The following is a 6,000-nucleotide window of genomic DNA, read 5'->3' as shown; positions in this document are numbered from 1 at the left end:
CCAATTTTGGCCAGTTTCCAGCGAAAACCGCCGGTTAACTGCCAAAAGCCGACAATTTTCCGCCTTGACTACCACGCCTGCCACCTCTAGCTTTGCCCACTGCCACCATGCAACCCTACAGGCCTGGCGGTTAACTGCCGATTTTTGGTTTCAAAATTTTGGGCCTGTAACTGGATCAGGTGTTTTGGCAGTTTCGATTTTGGTTTCGTTTCCGATTTTGGCCCGTTGTCAATGATTTCGAGCCCAGACCATTGACCATGGGCCGGGTTCACCCGATTCGGGTTAGCCTTGGACGTCACTAATTCGGTAACTAAGTTGTATTTGTAATTAAGATTTGAAGAGCGAATAATTCAAATAAAATACTCCCTCCATCCCATTAAAGATTACTGATTTTTCATTTGGGATTGTTGCAAAAGACAATATTTAACTCTTGGAAAGATGTGGACCCTACCACTTTTGTCCAATTTATATCTTCTCCTCAATCTCTGCATCGAAAAACAAGTAAGTCATCTTTAATGGGAAGGATAAGAGTAATAAAGTTTGCATTTACTATTTTTGCAGACGTAAAGGACCAAATTTTAAGAAGTTGAAAGGACCAAATTACTACTCAAGTAATTTATTTTTTTCTTGAGTATGTCTTGGGTGAGACCGGTCTCACCTAAGAAACGGGCCAATCCAACCTTTCACGTGGCAGGAGAGGAGTGGTTGAGAGCACGTGCACGGAGCTGAGCGTGCTCTAATAGGTGGCTGGCAGAGCAGCAGCACCGGCGCGGTGCAGAGGGCGCATCTGTTGGAAGGAGAGGCGACACGGGCGCGTAGTAGAAATGCATTAGTTGGAAGGAGAGGCGGCACTGGCGCACGGGCAAAAAGGTAAGGCGGCACGGCCGTAGCGAAGGGCACGGCGACAGTGTGATTGGTGGAGCGGAGAAGTTGTACTTATTTGCTTCCAGCTCCTACCCGACCTGCGCTCTACCCTTGCTCAAACCCGTTTTATATAGGAGACCGAATGTATACTTTTTTCTTAACCGAGCTTTAGTGTTTGAAGGTCAAGAAATACTCTTTGTTTTTTTTGAAAAGACATACTTGCTAAATCTTTTCTTTTAGTGATATTTTTTTGGACGCATGCTCCAAATTTCCAATCATATTTGACATGCGCCAAAATATGACTTTTATCATACTTGTAGTATATTTATTAGAGGTAAATCTAGAATAATATTTCATTCTAGAAGTGCGCGCCCTTAAATCGATTATACGTGTTTTAAGAAAAAATCAAATACTTGCATTTGGTCAGTGATTAGGGATGTCAATCGGGCCAGCCCACCGAATTTTCGGGCTAGTTCTATCGGGTTCCGGGTTAGTCGGGTGTGAGCTAATCGGGTTGGAGATTTTTTCGGGTTGTAAATCTTCAACCCTAACCCTAAATTTTCGGGTTTCGGGCTAGCCCATGGGGCTAATCAGGTTAAAGGCGTAAAAATAAAATTATCATTTGTATTTTATTATTCCTAATGATCTAATGTATAATGTATAAAATATACTTAGATATTAAAGATATAAATTATATAGCAAAGCATGAAATGCAAAAATATAAGATATTCAAGATTACATAAACAAAATTATATTAAAATGAGATAGTAAAATTTAACATGTATCAATGCACTAGAATCAATTTGGATTATTACTGAATAATTAGTGGATTTGCCATGCACGTCTCATTGACAGAAAAAAAAATTGTTATCACTTTAAAATGAGATACTAATAATTAATTTCTAACTAATGAGATACTATTAATCAATTTCTACAAAAAATCCGTAATTAATTTCACTTTTTTTAATGAGATTGCACACACACACACACATATATTCTAACTAATTAATTTCACTTTTTTTAATGAGGCTACATATATATATTTAAGCAAATACCATAGATCTAAACATAGCAGAAGTTGTAATTGGATGCATCAGTCACAATTCCGTCAGCCCACTGGGCCAGCCCATCGGGTTTTCGGGCTAGCCCTATCGGATTCCGGGTTAGTCGGGTGCGGGCTAATCGGGCTGGAAATTTTTTCGGATTGCGATTTTTCAACTCTAACCCTCTAATTTTGTCGGATTATTCGGGTCGGCCCACGAATTTCGGGCTGCATTGACATCTCTATCAGTGATGGTGATAATTAATGTTTACAACTGAATGGCTGGAGACCAAATTTGACTGCCATTCATGGGCTGGATTTCTATGAAAACTGACTTGGCCTAGTTCGACTACTTTGTCAAATAATGTTATTTCCTATTTTCCAGAAAAAAAAAATAAAAAATTATTAATATTACCTAAACGGGCAAGTATTTATGTCATTTCAAAGGTGGTTGTCTTGGCAGCTATCGAGATTAATATAAATAGATGTCCTATTCATATTTGGAGAAATGTATATATACATATTTTGATGCGTACATTATTAAATTTTTTATTTTAACCATCTTAAATTACAGTGTGTTCTTTAGAGGTGAACAAAATATCTAAAATTGAATAACTAAATCGGTCCAAATCAAAATATTAAAATACAATATTAAAATACGGTTCATTTTTTTCAATTTTTGGTTTCGTTCGATTTTATTTTATTTTTAATTAATTTTTCTATTTGGTTTGATTTTTCTACAATCGAACAAAAGCGAAAATCGAATTATATTATATACTCTCTCTGTCCACGAAGATTATTGTTTTATTACTACTTTCGTTTATCTACAAAAAATATACTCCCTCCGTCCCAACTTAAGAGGTGCATTTCTTTTCGGGACAGGATTTAAGGAGCTAGTGTTTAGGGGTTTAAGTGTGCTTTTAATTTTATCCTTAATTGAATATGTAATAATTAATGATTTTATATTAAATTTAAAACTAAAATTTTAATTTATTATACTTATATTTTTTTTTCTATTTTATTTATTAAATTTATTTTTTTATACTTTTCCAGTTTTTTTAATTAGTTTATATATGTGGTAAATGATTTTTTTTAAAGGGCAAAGGTGCAGATTGCCCCCTAAACTACACCCCCTAGAGGGTTTATCCCCCCATACTCGATCAAGGCGCGTTGACCTCCCTGAACTCCTGAAACAAGGGTGCAGATTGCCCCCCGCGTTTAACTGCTGTTAAACGCCGTTAAACTTTTTTTTTTTTTTTTGCGGTTCTCTCTCTCCCAAATCTTCTGGGCGCCAAAATCTGGGCTATTGCCGCCTTCAATCGCAGCAACAGGCTACGCCTCCCTCCCTCTTTCAACACACCTCGCCCCCAATCACCCCTCTTGCAAGTTAGAACATATCGCGCCGCCCTCCTGCAACATCCGCGCTGCCGCTGGTCTTCTCTTCCACCTTCTCTCTGAGCGCGACACCTTCTCCTCTGCCTTCTCTCTGAGCGCGACACCGCTTCTGAAACCATATCGCTCAATCTAAAAATGTTCAATATGCAGGTAAATCAATTTAAATCCTTACTGAAACCCTAGTTTTTTTTTCTCTGTCTTTCCACAATTATTATCTCCAATCTCTTTCTTTGAAGCTTACCTTTATTTAAATCTGATGGAATCCAATTTTTAAGGCTCTGACCGGTGTAAGCGAGCGACAGGTTTAATATAAACTCGTAGCTCGAGCATTTGCAAGCTAAATACGGATTGGCGATTGCCGCGAATGGGCAGGAAGGGAAGGTGAGGGAGCTGGACGTGGTGCTGGAGAAGTTCAGCGCGTTCAAGGTGGAGGAGGCGGTAGCGGTGGTGGAGCAGGGGCGGTGGCTACGGGGGTGTCACCGGAGGAGATGAAAGGGGAGAAAAAATAGGAGGTGGAGAAGAGCATCGTCCGCTGTCGGAGATGCGAGAGAGAGAGGGAGGACAGATCCTTTGCCGGAAACGCGACAGAGGGATGAGGGGGAGGCGAGCGGCGGCGGTGGCACTCCATTCTTGGTCGTCCGAGCCGGTGGTTCTGGCCAGAAAATTGAAGGAAACCAGCCGGAAAAGATGACCAGAAAATTTAAAAAAATAAAAAAAAATCGTTTAACGGCCTTAAACCGCCGTTAAACTCGTAGGTTTAGTTGCACCTTTTTCTCAGGAGTTCAGGGAGGTCAACACGCCTTGACCGAGTATGAGGGGGTAAACGCTCTAGGGGGGTCGAGTTCAAGGACCAATCTGCACCTTTGCCCTAATAAAATTATAATTAATTAAAAAAATACCCAAATAAACACCCCCCCTGAATCGTCTTCATCCCCTTCTTTCCCTCCACCCCTTCCCTAAAAGCTTATTCGACAAAGCCATAATTCGCGTGGTGGCCACCGAGAAATCCGGCAGCCTCCTCTCCAACCCAATCTATACAGCGACGGGTGACCGAAGGGGGATTACTTCAAACCCTAATTTGGCAATAATAAGCTGGGCGGCGCGGCCATTGTTTGCAACGGATTTTGGGTGGGGGGGAAGGAGATAAATGTGGGGCTCGTACCGATAGGAACAGACGGAAAATCGTTTATCTTCCCCAGTAACGGCGGCGACGACGGATTTAATGTTGCCATTTGGTAGCAGGAGGATCTTGGAACCTAGGGTTTGGGAAATGAGGGAGGCGGCGTTACCGCTTAAAATGCGGGCAGCGGTGGCGGTAGGCTTGTGATGTGTCCGAAGAGAGATGAGAGTAGGCGCGCCTGGAGCGGGTAGGAGCGGCGGCAACGCCAGGCCAAGGAAGGAGGCGGCACACGAGGTTCCGTCGATCTGTGAAATGAGGGTGACGTCGGTGACAATCGAAGATGGCGGCGACGCCGACGAGGAAGACGCCGTTGTGTTTAGGCATTGCAATCGTGTGTGAGTGTTTGAGAGGGAGAGAGACGAGAATGGGAAAGGAATAGAGGTGGCCACGGTCCGGTTTCCGGTTCGGTTCGTTCGAACCGAATCGGAACCGCCGGTTCCACGGTTCTGAATACGAGAATCGGACCCGTAACCTTGATGGTTCCGGTTCTGAACCATGAACCGGTAGTTTCAGTTCCGGTTCCGAACCGCCGGTTCCGGTTCGAACTGTGATTCAATTTTTTTTATGTATTCAAATAACATATACTTTAATTATGCTTTAATTAAATGAAATATGCTTTGATAAAATAAAATATGCTTTAATAAAATAAAAGACACAACAAAATGTAAATTGCATAATTACTTTATTTCAATATTGAACTTATAAATTACAATTCTTACAAATACAATTTAAGTTACAAAGTTGCACATAACAACTCTTATTAATATAATTTACAACTTACAACTTTTGGATGCTAAAATAAAATTACAACTCTTAATTTACAACTTGTAATTTGGGGGAAAAAAGAAATAAAGGAAATAGGACTTGAGCTTAATTATAACATTTAAGTTATAATTAAGTTGCCTAAGTATCCCGAATGAATGAAAGTCCTCGTAGTTCTCTTGCCTTCGTCTTACCTTTGGTGACACCGCATAATCATGAAGTCTTCTACATGTCGAAGTCGAAGTCATCGTCAAAGTCTTCACCTTCGGTGCATTGAGATGACTCGCTCGCATCGGTGGTGTCGCCTTCGGTCGTGGATATGGGGTACTCTACAAACAAATCATCCTATTTATTTTCTTGTTCTCTTGCTTAAGCTAATGTATGATCTTTGAGCAATAGTTGGGCTTCAAGATTATGCGGTGTCATTTGGGATCTTCATTCATCGAGCATGTATCCCGTTTCGCGAAAAGCTTGCTCGACCGCTATAGTTGATGCGAGGACAGAAAAGATCTCTTTCGCCATGATTGCAAGGATGGGGTATTCGCTTTGCTTAATTGACCACCAATTCAACACGTCCATGTCATTTGGCCCTGCATTAAGCAATTCCCCTCCTTTTGGCTCCCTAAGGTATTCTTCTAATTCAGAAAATTGTGTTTGACTACTACTATGACCTTTGTTGGCAAATTTTTTTTTGAAGCATTTGACCCGCTTGAGTACTAGTGTCAAATCCATAAGAGGAAGACCCGATACTCCTAAC

The sequence above is a fragment of the Salvia miltiorrhiza genome, chromosome 6 (assembly GCF_028751815.1).
Source record: "Salvia miltiorrhiza cultivar Shanhuang (shh) chromosome 6, IMPLAD_Smil_shh, whole genome shotgun sequence".
Classification (NCBI taxonomy): Eukaryota; Viridiplantae; Streptophyta; class Magnoliopsida; order Lamiales; family Lamiaceae; genus Salvia; species Salvia miltiorrhiza.
Note: the sequence above shows the minus strand (reverse complement) of the source record.